Source organism: Leuciscus leuciscus, assembly GCF_965113295.1.
Source record: "Leuciscus leuciscus genome assembly, chromosome: 15".
Taxonomy (NCBI): domain Eukaryota; kingdom Metazoa; phylum Chordata; class Actinopteri; order Cypriniformes; family Leuciscidae; genus Leuciscus; species Leuciscus leuciscus.
In genome coordinates this window covers 13213276-13226555 of record NC_138739.1, presented here as the reverse complement: position 1 = coordinate 13226555, position 13280 = coordinate 13213276, and the positions used below count along the sequence as shown (strand labels likewise).

At 41.8% G+C, this 13280-nt stretch overlaps 1 long non-coding RNA gene across 1 annotated transcript; it reads right to left on the bottom strand.

Moving 5' to 3' along the window:
• Positions 1-1762: 1762 nt before the first annotated feature.
• Positions 1763-12520, bottom strand: LOC309476452. Its single transcript, XR_014198163.1, has 4 exons — positions 11438-12520; positions 4770-4843; positions 3003-4125; positions 1763-2520 (listed from the first exon to the last, which is right to left on the bottom strand). It is a non-coding gene; the product is annotated as an uncharacterized lncRNA (long non-coding RNA).
• Between the last annotated feature and the right edge of the window lie 760 nt (positions 12521-13280).

Here is a 13280-nt window from a genome sequence, read left to right as displayed (position 1 = left end):
TCAAGATCATAGTCAGTTGAGTTGTTGCATTGTCCCAATGGAACATATTCTGACATGTGTAAATCTAATACTGAGTTTTAAAATAACGTGTGTGTGTGTGATTTCAGGTCACGTGGAAAGCAGATGATCATGGCAAACAAGGTATGGGAAGAATTCATTAAAACATAAAAATCATAATGGTTCTGATTCCATATGATTGCACTAAAAGTATGCACAAGGTTTGGATTTGCTACAGCAATATTACGATTGTGTTAGATTCCACCCATCTTTCTTTCTTTTTTTTAACTAGGCTCTGTCATTTAGAAACATGACTTTTCCTATCACTAATATCTTAATGACACATATCTCTACCTTTTAATCCAGCCAGATGATCTGACGGTTGCTGCTCGCATCTCAGCCTACCTGATGGAAAATTCTTGCTGGATGAATGACCTTCACCTTCAAATCAGCCTTGCCAAGACAGAACTGCTTATGGTTCAACTTTCAGCCAAAACATACTTGCTGTGATCCTGCTGATTTGCCTTATCATTAGGAGGATCAGGCCCTTCCTATCGGAGCTACACAACTCTCTTGTTCTATCCAGACTGGGCTATTGTAATGCTCTCCTGGCAGCTCTTCCAGTATCAGTAAAACCTCTGCAACTGATCCAGATGCTGCAGCAAGAGTTGTCTTTAAAGGTAGCCCTATGCCTAAACTCACTGCTTCAGATCTATGTGTCCTCCAGAAGCATGTGTTCTGCAAGTGAACGGCGCCTTGTGGTGCCATCATCCCAAAGAGACACAAAACCACTTTCACTGACATTTACCTGGACTGTTTCCTGGTGGTGGAATGACCGGCGCAACTCAACACATTTTCAAGAAACTGCTAAAGATCCATCTTTTTCATAAACACTTCACCCAATAATACTATATCTTTGTAAAAAAAAAAAAAAAAAACCTTGCTATGTGTACTGTGCGACTAACTGGGACTTGTCACTGCACTTGTTGCTTTTTATTATCTTTAATTATTATCTTAATTGGTTAGTCACTTTGGATAAAATGTAATTGTAAATGTTAAAATAAGTTATACTGTAAAGGTATACGGTAGTTGCTTTTTATTGTGGATATATTTACATGTTCTAAATTATATACTAAGCATCTATTTCCTATCAATCACTTATCTTGATGTTTAGTGTTTGTTCAATTACTAATACTGTAAATATGCAGGTATTCTGTACTCATACATTTAGTTAATTTAAAAGAAATTGACTGTACATTTGCTATTATTAAGAACTTAATTAGAGATGTTGTGAAATTGGATCGGTACAAATAAAAATAAAAACTGTAAATTTACAAACATTTGTATTTGAATTTATGTACTTGTGTGCATTTTTTATACATAATTTCATTGTTATTTTACACAGAAAAACTATATTAAAAGAAAATTACTGTAGATAGACAGCATTATTATATAAAATAATTGTATAAAACCTTAAATTTACAGTATTTAATTGTTTTAAAGGTGTATATGACTTTTTTTAAACGTTAAAAATCCCAATAATTACATAAGATTTTATGTAATATTAAAGATATAATCTGTTATTTAATTATGGAAAATTACTGTATTTTAACGAGATTGTTTTTTGCCGTTATTTTACGGTAATTTTCTGGCGCCCCAGCTGCCGGAATAATACCGTTTTTTCACAGTTTTTTTTTTTACAGTGTATGTTACAGTGAAGCGCTGATGGTGTGGAAGCTTCTTTCTGCCACAAAAAAATAAAATAAAATAAAAAATTGTGCTATAAAACGGGGAAATTACCATTAAATTTTTTTATTAAGTGGCGGAAACAAGTTTTCATTGAATGGGGCCGATCTGTAAATGTTAAAATACTCACTGTTTCAATAGTACAGCCAAATGATGTGATCAATGTTTGTGTTAACATGGTTTTAGTGTGAAAAATCACTATCAAAAATCGCTAACCTTTTGCCACGACAATATACCATAAACTGTAAAATGACTGTAAAAATGCTGAAGTTTCCTTTATATCCTCCAAATATTGGCCTAATTTGTATGTGTCTCGCCGTAACCTCCAAATGGGATGAGTCAAACATTTTTTGTGGTAATCGACACAATACTACAAATGCTGTGGATTGAGTTTTACTTGTAAATTTGTAAAGGACGAGACAAATATTCTCAACTCACCATAGACAGAAACACTGAATGTTTTTATTGTCAGCTTCATTCCCCTTATCTCTACTTTATAATCTCCAGTATGTTCAGTTGTGGTGTTTGTGATGGTCAGAGATCCAGTTTGATCGTCCAGCTTCAGTCTGTCTCTGAATCTCCCATCAGGAACATCATCATATGTGGAGGAGATTCGGTTCTCAATGCTGATTTTAGCTATCAGAGACTTTTCAGCTCCATATTTCCACAGTATATCATCATCTTCATGTATTTCAGTAACATCAGTGTTTAGCGTGACAGAATCTCCCTCCATCACTGACACTGACTGTATTTCATTTGTTTCGGCTGCAAACACTCCTGGAGAACATGAACAGAAAAATAACAGATTAAAGCTTTTGTTAGTTTAGAAAGATTGAAAACAGTTCGTAACCTTTAACAGCAACAAAGACACAAAACAATATGAAAAAACAGACAAATTTGAGGGAATCAATAATGTGATCTTTAAAATGATTTGCTGTAGAGCAAAATAAAAATTATATGATAAATTATTTACAGCTTGAAAGTTTAATATCAATACATTCAGTATTCAATACATTTGTTATTATTGAATTCCCATTACGTTTAGTTGTCTATGATTACTGCAGAAGAATTGAAAATTATTTAAATTATATTTTGAAAAATTGCTGGGGAGGATTTGCATTTGTACTCATTGAAATCATGATTTCTAAACCAGCAAGAGAGATTTGATCACAGTGGATGAAAATAATCTAATTTGACCCGTCGCAGGAGTTTATTACTCTGAGATGTGAATAAACGTCACAAATATGTTTATAACTTACCGATCAGACGGCAGAAGCACAAACAGAACAAAACAAACATGTGAAACATTTGCAGCTGTTCAGTGAAACGCCTGATCTAATAAGACTATCAATGAAAGCAGAACAGATCTTAACAAACACAAGCTTGTGAATCCTCCCCCGACAGAGTCTGAATATGCACACACACACACACACACACACACACACACACACACACACACACACACACACACACACACAGTACAGTGCCATTTCACGAGTTCACACTTTATGCGGATTTGGCGTGCTGTCCGGGGGGAGGCTCCGAGCTTTTTGTCCGAACCCAGAGTATTAATTATCTGAACGTGCTCCTCCTGAACTTTGTTAACAAAACATCATTTAAAAACTACATTTCATGGTAAAATAGAGAGTAACTCGTGATTTTCAAATTGTTGTATATATTTATTCAGTTCTCAGTTATAGTGTATGGGGAAAAGTACAACTTTAAAACCGTGTCTGATCTCATAGTTTACTGAAGTTCAGCTTCTGAGTCAAACTGAAACCTGCAGCGGGTTCTTTCTTTCTTTCTTTCTTTCTTTCTTTCTTTCTTTCTTTCTTTCTTTCTTTCTTTCTTTCTTTCTTTCTTTCTTTCTTTCGGTTTGATCAGATTATTTCTCTTGCTGGAAATAATTACTAAAACTACAGTAGCACTGCGTATCAAAGCATGAGTATAAGAGCATGAATATGTGTATTCCCTTGAATATCAATAGCCTTACTATTTCATATTTCACAGTAATATCACAGTTCAATTTCATATATTTTAAGGTTTTCAGGGCTCTGTTTCACTTCTTTTGATGAGTATTTTGCGCACATGGTCTGAATTAAGAGTCAAACATGAAAATGCTCCAGAAGGACAGAACATTTACATAATAAGTCCTTGTGTTACAAACAATGCAAAGTCTCCTGAAGTTTTAGGAGATCATTTCATCAATCAATCTCTGAATATCTCACTTCAAACCCGTCAGAATGATCCGGCTGTTTGTCCGCTGGGATTTTCTGATTATTCTCAAAGGAAAACTAGAGGGAAAGACTCAATCCTGCTGAAAATGAATCATCTTCTCATGCTGACAGACACATACTCCACAATACTCTCCTCTTCTGCTCTCTGTAAAAGACATCACACAACATAACATATATAAAAAAATAAAAAAATAATAATAATTAGACTATATCTGTGTAAAAAAAAAAAGATATATATATAAAAGAGTTTTATGAATGAATTTGTGTCTGAATACAGAAGAGTTTGAGTTTCTTCCTCCCTTTAAAAGTTAATGTGTTTGTTTATTGTTCTTTCTTTTGCACAACTAAATGGTTAGTTGTATTTTATTCACATTTCCCTGCTGTCTGCAACACTATTAGAACATTTTATTTATTTATTTTAATATTAAAATATATTTTAGTGTTTCTCAGTTGCTTTAAAAATGTATTCCAGTACAAATGACCAATTATTTGCTAAAAATATAATATGTAATGTGATCAATCACAATATGAAAGTACCATAATCTGACTCCTTTAATTTAACTCTGTTACATCAAAGCCACAAGACAATAAATCAACTATTACTTTTACTCAAATATCAAAAATATATTTAGGATTTATATTTAGCTTCTTTTGGAAAAAAATTAAAGAAAGAAAATATCTGATGCGTGATGCTGATTATAGAAACACAATCACACACTGATCTCCATCTGACTCACTGCTGAAATGATACAAACACACACAACAGAAACTAATGATAAATGATCTTACCGATGTTTGTGTGTTTCTTTCATAGAACGATGGATGAAGTAACATAACAACTGAAGTTCTCTTACGAGAGGTCTCTCGTACTGCGTAAGATATCTTACGCTAGGGGAAAATCCTTTTCCGCGAGATATTGAAGCCAAAAATTATCCTTAATTTTGTAATAATGCAAAACGCATTGCAGCAGCAATGCAGACATAGGCGAGACAGCTCGCGCGCCTATTGGCTGCTCTGCGGCAACTGCAGCAGCCTATCGAGCGAGGCCTGGCGTGACGTCAGACCCAATCAGGGCACTTCGCGCCCGCTGCGTCACGTCCCGCCGAAATGGGCGTGGTCTAGGCCTATAAATATCGCTCGCAGGCAGCTATTATCTGATTTTTCATCCTTCAAGCGAAGCACACGCATCGCTGGAGCTGGATAAGAAGCCGCGCCGTCTGAAAGAGAGCTCCTTCAGCGGGACGAGTCACTGAAGTCGCTGGCCGCGCCGCCTTCCTTGCCTTCCTGCTGCGCTTTCCGGCATTATATCCTTTCTCTGCTACTGTGTTTATGTATGTGTGTGTGCTCGCCGCCGCGACACACACTCCCATTGCACTAAAAGAGCTGGGTGTCTTTTTCAAGACGCCCCTTTTCCTGATCACGCAGCTTTCGCACTCGCTGACGGCGACTGCCCTCACTGCGAGTTAGGTACTGCCTACGGTGACTCTGAGGACTCACCTGGCAATTATGCCGCCAATGCTTCGCTCTGTCAGTTCCCTGAAAAGCGACTGCAGACGTGCATTTTGCAGCCAACGAGCGCGTTGCACAACCCGCTCGCCTGCCCCCAAACACCGTTTCTATGGTTTCCGTGCGTCACTGGCGAAAGGAGAAAAGAGCGTTTTCTGGTCCCCCCGCGGACGGACCGACCTCCTCTTTCTCGTACATTTCTCATTCCCCTCTGAAGTTCGGGCGACTGGAAATGTCTGTATTGCAGTGAGCAAGCCTGTTGTAATACACGCATGCCTGCAAACAAACGCCAGCACGTTGACGCTCTCTTATAATACTCGCGCTAACTGAGTTTCAATGTGTCTCCCCCTGTGGCCCAGTGGCAGACTCTCAGGTTTTTGCACGCGAGAGACCCGCGTTCGATCCCCGGGTCTACCGGCAGATAAAATTATGCCGTCAATGCTCGCTCTGTCAGTTCCCTGAAAAGGCGACTGCAGATGTGTATTTTGCAGCCAACGAGCGCGTTGTACAACCCGCTCGCCTGCACCCAAACACCGTTTCTATGGTGTTCCGTGCGTCACTGGCGTAAGGAAAAAAGGGAGTTTTTCTGGTCCCGCTGCGGACGGACCAACCTCCTTTTTCCTATACATTTCCCATTCCCCTCTGGAATTCAGGCGACTGGAAATGTCAATATTGCAGTGAACAAGCCTGTTGTAATGCACGCAGGCCTGCAATAAACGCCAGCATGTTGACACTCTCTGTTTCTATGGCAACTTCTCGCTCGTTCAGTTCCAGTAAATGTGACTGTTCCAGTGTATCCTGCAGTAAACAAGTCGGTTCTGTCACCTGCTTGCCTGCACACAAACGCCGTTTTTACGGCTACCCAGATAAATCCCATAAGTGTGAATTTTTTCTGGTGTCCCGGCCACGGCCGATGGTGCTTTATGTGTAAGAAGAATGCCCACTGCCCAGTGCCCATCTCTACACACAAGCACAGCCCGTCACACAGGGCTCGCGCACATGAATCGGCTCAGACCGATTGCGTTTTCAAACATGGTGAATGTGCCCACTAACACCACGTTATGCATGTCTCACGGTTTCTGTAAAAACGAAACCAACGTGCACTCGCTTCACGCAAGCGAACGATGCTTTCGGTGTGATAAATGTGCCCGCTGTCCCGCGCCCACATCCACACATAGACATGACAGTTCCCACGGGAACCGCCCAGCCCTCCCCCTCGCGGTTAACCACCGCAGAGGAGTCGAGCGCGGGCAATCTGCCCGCTGTCATCAGCGCGCCCCATGCCTCAAATGTCACGAGCGACACGCTTGTGTTACAGCACACCGAAGCTTCTCCATCGCTGAGCGAGCGGAGCGCGCTTCGTATTCGACCCCTAGCTATCCATGCAGACGCATGGGCAAAGCTACCCGGGGTTTCGAAGTGGGTGCTGAACATTATAGAAAGAGGCTATTCGCTGCAGTTTCTCCGACGCCCTCGCCGCTATGTGGCGCGCGTCGAGACCACGGTAAAAACAGAAGTAGCACATCTACTTCGAGCCGAAGTGACGAAACTATTGAGCAAAGGGGCCATAGAACCTCTCTCTCAAGATCAGAGCGAGGGAGGGCTATACAGCAGATACTTCCTGGTACCGAAAAAAGACGGGGGTCTCAGACCCATACTAGATCTAAGGCAACTGAACAAAGTGCTTGTGAAGCGACAGTTCAGGATGCTCACGACCAGGCAAATCCTTGTGCAGATTCGCCAAGGAGATTGGTTTGTGTCAATAGATCTGAAAGACGCGTATTTTCAAATACAGATAGCGTCACGTCACAGGCGATATTTGAGATTCGCCTTCGAGGGCCAGGCATATCAGTACACAGTCCTGCCGTTCGGTTTGTCCCTAGCACCCCGTACATTTACGAAGTGCATGGATGCGGCGCTCGCACCCCTCAGAATGAGAGGCATGCGAGTGCTGAACTATTTGGACGATTGGCTGATTCTAGCGCAATCTCGCGCAGTGCTCATAGAACACACGACCATTTTACTCGATCACCTCGAGGATTTGGGTCTGAGTGTCAATTGGGCGAAGAGCTCCCTGTCACCCAGTCAGAAAATATCTTTCCTGGGCACAGAACTGGACTCACTATCCATGATAGCGCGACTATCACAACAGCGCGCGGTAGACATTCGACGCACAGCGAACTCTTTTCGCTGCGGCGCGTCTGTCCCGCTCAAGAGATTTTCAGAAGATGCTAGGTCTCATGGCCTCAGCATCGTCAGTGCTCCAGCTGGGTCTGCTCCGCATGCGCCCGCTGCAGTTTTGGCTGAAAGCGCGAGTCCCACGCGAAGCGTGGGCACCCGGTTTGCTTCGCCTCAGGGTCAATCAGAAATGCGTTACAGCTCTGAAACCCTGGAAAGCGAACGACTGGTACCAATCAGGTGTAAGCCTGGGGACTTCCTCGAGGGTGAAAGTGGTGTCCACGGACGCGTCCACCTCGGGATGGGGAGCGCTGCTCGAGGGCAGACCGTTCTTCGGCCAGTGGTCAGAACGGGAGAAGCTCCTGCACATAAACTGCCTCGAAATGCTGGCAGTAGACAACGCGCTGACGCGTTTTTGTCCCCAAATAAAAGGTCACCACGTCTTGGTCCGTTCGGACAACATGTCTGTGGTGTCCTACATAAATCGCCAGGGCGGCATCAGATCCGAGAAACTGTACAGGCTGGCAGAACGCCTCCTGGTATGGGCTCAGTGCAACCTGCGCTCGCTCAGAGCAGCGCACGTGCCAGGGATCATGAATATAGGACCAGACAGACTGTCCAGGAACAATGTTCCGGCAGGCGAATGGTCTCTACACCCACAGACAGTCCAACTGCTGTGGAAGAAATTCGGCAGAGCGGAAGTGGACCTGTTTGCGTCTCAAGAAAACGCTCACTGTCAAGAATTTTTCTCCAAGAGCAGGAGCGCGCTGGCCCATGTGTGGCCCCGCCGCCCGCTCTATGCTTTTCCCCCCGTCTCTCTCCTGCCTCAGGTGATAGAACGGATCAGGGAAGAAGGATGCTCAGTACTGCTGGTAGCACCGTTCTGGAAAAACCAACCTTGGTTCCCAGCCGTGATGCAGTTAGCAAGTACTGCCCCGTGGCCAGTACCAGTGAGGAGAGATCTCCTCTCACAGGCCCGCGGCTCGATCTGGCATCCTCACCCGGAACTATGGTCCCTTCATGTCTGGGCCATCAACGGGTACATGTTGGACTCCCTAAAGGAGTATTAAACACGATCACGCAGGCTAGAGCTCCGTCTACAAGACGACTCTATTCTTCGAAATGGTCAGTGTTTTCGGGCTGGTGCACAGCCTGTGGTGTGTCACCCACAAACTGTGATGTGACGGAGGTGCTTTCCTTCCTACAAGAGCTGTTGGATGGGGGCAGGGCCCCCTCCACGCTCAAAGTTTATGTGGCGGCTATAGCAGCGTTCTCAGAAACAACGCTTGGTCAGTCAATAGGAAGGAACGATTTAGTCATCCGCTTCCTTAGAGGAGCTAAGAGACTGAATCCTCCCAGACCTCCCTCAGTCCCCGTATGGGACCTTTCTACGGTTCTGGAAGCCATGAAAGGTGCGCCATTTGAGCCTTTACAGTCAATCGATTTGAAACACCTGTCTTTCAAAACGGTGTTTTTGCTGGCTCTCGCTTCAGTGAAGCGCATAGGGGATCTGCACGCGCTCTCTGTCAGCGCGGCGTGCATGGAGTTTGGGCCCAATGACTCAAAAGTTATACTCAAACCTAAGCACGGTTATGTTCCAAAATCCCTCAACACACCGTTTAGGGCGCAGATTATCTCTCTGTCAGCCCTACCGGTCCCTGATGAGGAAAGAGACGCGAGCCTCCTTTGCCCAGTCAAGGCATTACGAGCTTATGTGTCTCGCTCGTCTGTTTTCAGACAGACGGAACAGCTCTTTGTTTCGTTTAGCGGACGTTCTAAGGGACTAGCCGCGTCGAAACAGAGCCTATCCAGATGGATAGTTGATGCTATAGCGCTGGCATACGCCTCCAAGGGCATGCAGTGCCCTTTGGGTGTCAGAGCGCATTCCACGAGAGGCATGGCCTCTTCGTGGGCCTGGTCAAGTGGGATTGCCTTGCAAGATATTTGTATGGCGGCAGGCTGGGCCTCCCCGTCTACATTTATAAGGTTTTATAACCTAGAGGTTCCCGCCCTGCAGGCCAGGCTGCTGTCGGTCTAAACTACCAGTATTATCTGACCTGATGCGTTCAGCTCAGAATGCTGCGTTTGCTGAGCACAGCTCAATGTTCGACAGTTTAAAGCTGGGCAAACTGTGTAAGACCCACATTTTTTCCCATCAGTTCAGGCCGTACCCCGCCCTGTCTGTATGATGAAATTCGCGTCCCTTCGACGCTACTTTATGTGGAAAAGTGAGGCTGCACCCCTCCTTCTTCCCGGACTCTCTGTGAGTTCACTGAGTGATTGTGCACTATATGTACCCCGGGCTTTCGCCCTTGGGTCTTTGGTGTCAGATCTCAGCATGCACGGCGTTTTACATTGGGTCCCCTAGCGTAAGATATCTTACGCAGTACGAGAGACCTCTCGTAAGAGAACGTACTCGGTTACTAACGTAACCTCGGTTCTCTCTAGAAGAGGGAACGAGTACTGCGTATCTTGCCGTGCATGCACACGCTCTGGTTGCTTCGATGATGAAAAACCAGATAATAGCTGCCTGCGAGCGATATTTATAGGCCTAGACCACGCCCATTTCGGCGGGACGTGACGCAGCGGGCGCGAAGTGCCCTGATTGGGTCTGACGTCACGCCAGGCCTCGCTCGATAGGCTGCTGCAGTTGCCGCAGAGCAGCCAATAGGCGCGCGAGCTGTCTCGCCTATGTCTGCATTGCTGCTGCAACGCGTTTTGCATTATTACAAAATTAAGGATAATTTTTGGCTTCAATATCTCGCGGAAAAGGATTTTCCCCTAGCGTAAGATATCTTACGCAGTACTCGTTCCCTCTTCTAGAGAGAACCGAGGTTACGTTAGTAACCGAGTACGTTTTCTCATCTTCACAAATCTGAACTGTTTGAACAAAAGTTAATACAAAATATATTTAAAAAAATTTGTACAACGTGTTTTTTAGGGCTGTCAACGTTTTTTTTAAAGTCGACTATAATAATAATCATTAAGTTGTCTTGAAAAAGCCAACTTACTGATATTGTACTCAAGCTTACTATTATTCTCCTTAGACTAAATTTTCAATTGCTAGACTTTTCAAGTTACATCCACCAAACTTGGCTCAGACCTTCAGACTGTTCTGACTCGAATTGCTATATCTTTTCAGGCTTACAGTTTTCCTAAAAATCTATCTATCTATCTATCTATCTATCTATCTATCTATCGATCGATCGATCGATCGATCTATCTATCTATCTATCTTTCTAACTAATCTTTCTTTCTTTCTAACTAATCTTTCTTTCTGACCTTTCTTTCATTCTAACTAACCTTTCTTTCTTTCTTTCTTTCTTTCTTTCTTTCTTTCTTTCTATCTTTTTTCAAACTAATCTATCTTTCTTTTTCTTTCTAACACATTTTCTTACTTGTCTTTCTTTTTCTTTCTTTATTTCTAAGTAATCTTTCTTTCTTTCTAACTAATCTTTCTTTCTTTATTTCTTTCTTTCTAACTAATAGTTCTTTCATTGAAACTAATCTATCAATCAATCTATCTATCTATTAGTTATCTATCTTTCTAACTAATCTTTCTTTTTCTTTCTAACTAATCTTTTTCTTTCTTTCTAACTATTCTTTCTTTCTAACTAATCTATCAAACTTTAAACTACTTTAAACTTCAAAGTACTTTAAACTTCAAACTACTTTAAACTTTTTCAAACTCAGTGGTCCGGCTTTCTCAACAAACTTTTTTTTCTAGTTATTATTGTTATTGGTTATAACACTTGTTAAAAGCAGCAGGAAACACTTGCCTTTCGAGTCAGTTTTTCTGTGCTTCTTGCAGATCCAGAAGATCCCGAATCCTGCAACAATCATCAGAGATCCAGCAGAGATCAACAATATCAGAGACACTGAGACTGGAGGAACTGGAGGAACTGAAGGAGAGAGTGTGTCCGGTGCTGTAATGATAAAGAAAGAAGTGAATGCATCAGTCTGATCTACAACAGAAGACAGAGATCAGGTCAGTAAACACACACATATATCATCAGTGCTGTGGTACCTGCACATGTGTGACAGAGTGTGTTGATGTCCAGATGTGTGGTCTGGTTGCTGATGGGATTGTTCAGCACACAGCTGTAGGTGTTTTTATCCTGATGTTCCACCTCCAGAGGTAGAGAGAGACTGATGCTGAGATCACACACACTGATGCTGGACAATACACTGATTCCTTTGTACCAGGAGAGAGTCGCATCACACACATTCAACACTGATGAACACACCAATGAACAATTTGATGATGATGATGATGATGATGATGAACAGTCTCTGCTGATGATAGGAACAGGCAGACGAGCTGGAAAATATAAGAGAATAAAGAGAAAAAAAGAGCTGGAAATCATTAGAGCATAAAAAGGAATATGGATAAACTTTATAAAAAATGCTTTGTTTAATGCGTGAATGTTTAATACTACGTGTGTTTGTCATCTCACACAGTGAAATTTAAAATATTTTACAATGTTAATAGTTTCAGTAAAATAAAAAAAGAATATCTGAACATTTAGACAAATGATCTCTACTCACCATAGACAGAAACACTGAATGATTTTAATGTCAGTCTTGCTCCATTTATCAGTAGTTGATAAACTCCAGCATGTTCAGTTGTGGTGTTTGTGATGGTCAGAGATCCAGTTTGATCGTCCAGCTTCAGTCTGTCTCTGAATCTCCCATCAGGACCATCATCATATATGGAGAAGATTTGATTCTCTTTGCTGATTTTAGCTATCAGAGAGTTTTCATCTCCAAATGTCCACAGTATATCTTCATCTTCATGTATTTCAGTAAGATCAGAGTTTAGAGTGACAGAATCTCCCTCCATCACTGACACTGAATCACCAAACACACCTGATGATGAATAAACAGATGTTATGCTGATTGATGTTTCTGATGGTTTATAAAGCCTGAAATCAGCTGTAGATTTTATCATTTAAAATGTAAAGTTAAGAACATTCAGAAAAGCAGCAAAAACACAAAACGGACAGACAAGCACTTAGGACTGGTTGGATCACTTAACTTTTGCACAAATAAGGATTCAATTAAATGTATATCTTATAGCTGTATATCACTGCAAGTGTGAAATGTCAACTGTCAACTGTATTTATAAACTGCTACTGTAACAGAGAGACAGAGATCAAGCAGACAGAGAAAACATTGCAGAACCGCTTACGAATTGCCTGAAAATATATTTAAAGTAGCAATGAATGGAGTAATATGGAAGCATCTTTTCTGAAAATAGGAGAGATGATATCTTATGGCTACTTTTCTTATGCAATAATTTTTGTTATTATTATTACTTTTATAAATGTCAATTTTAAACAAGCACATGACCTAACAAGTAATAAATATTCCAGGCTATTTAATACGCTAAAACATAAATGCATTATTCCAGATATGAACTCAAAGCAGACAGGTTTCCAAAAAGAGCAACAACTTTTGTCATGCGACTTCATTAATTAATATAATTAAAAAACAGGTTCAAAGTTAATCTTAAATGTAAATGAACACCAATGTGTGATGTAAATCTCCTTTCTTCAAAGTTTACAGTTTGGCACAACAGAATTAGCTAAAACATGATTTAAGACGAATTCTCTT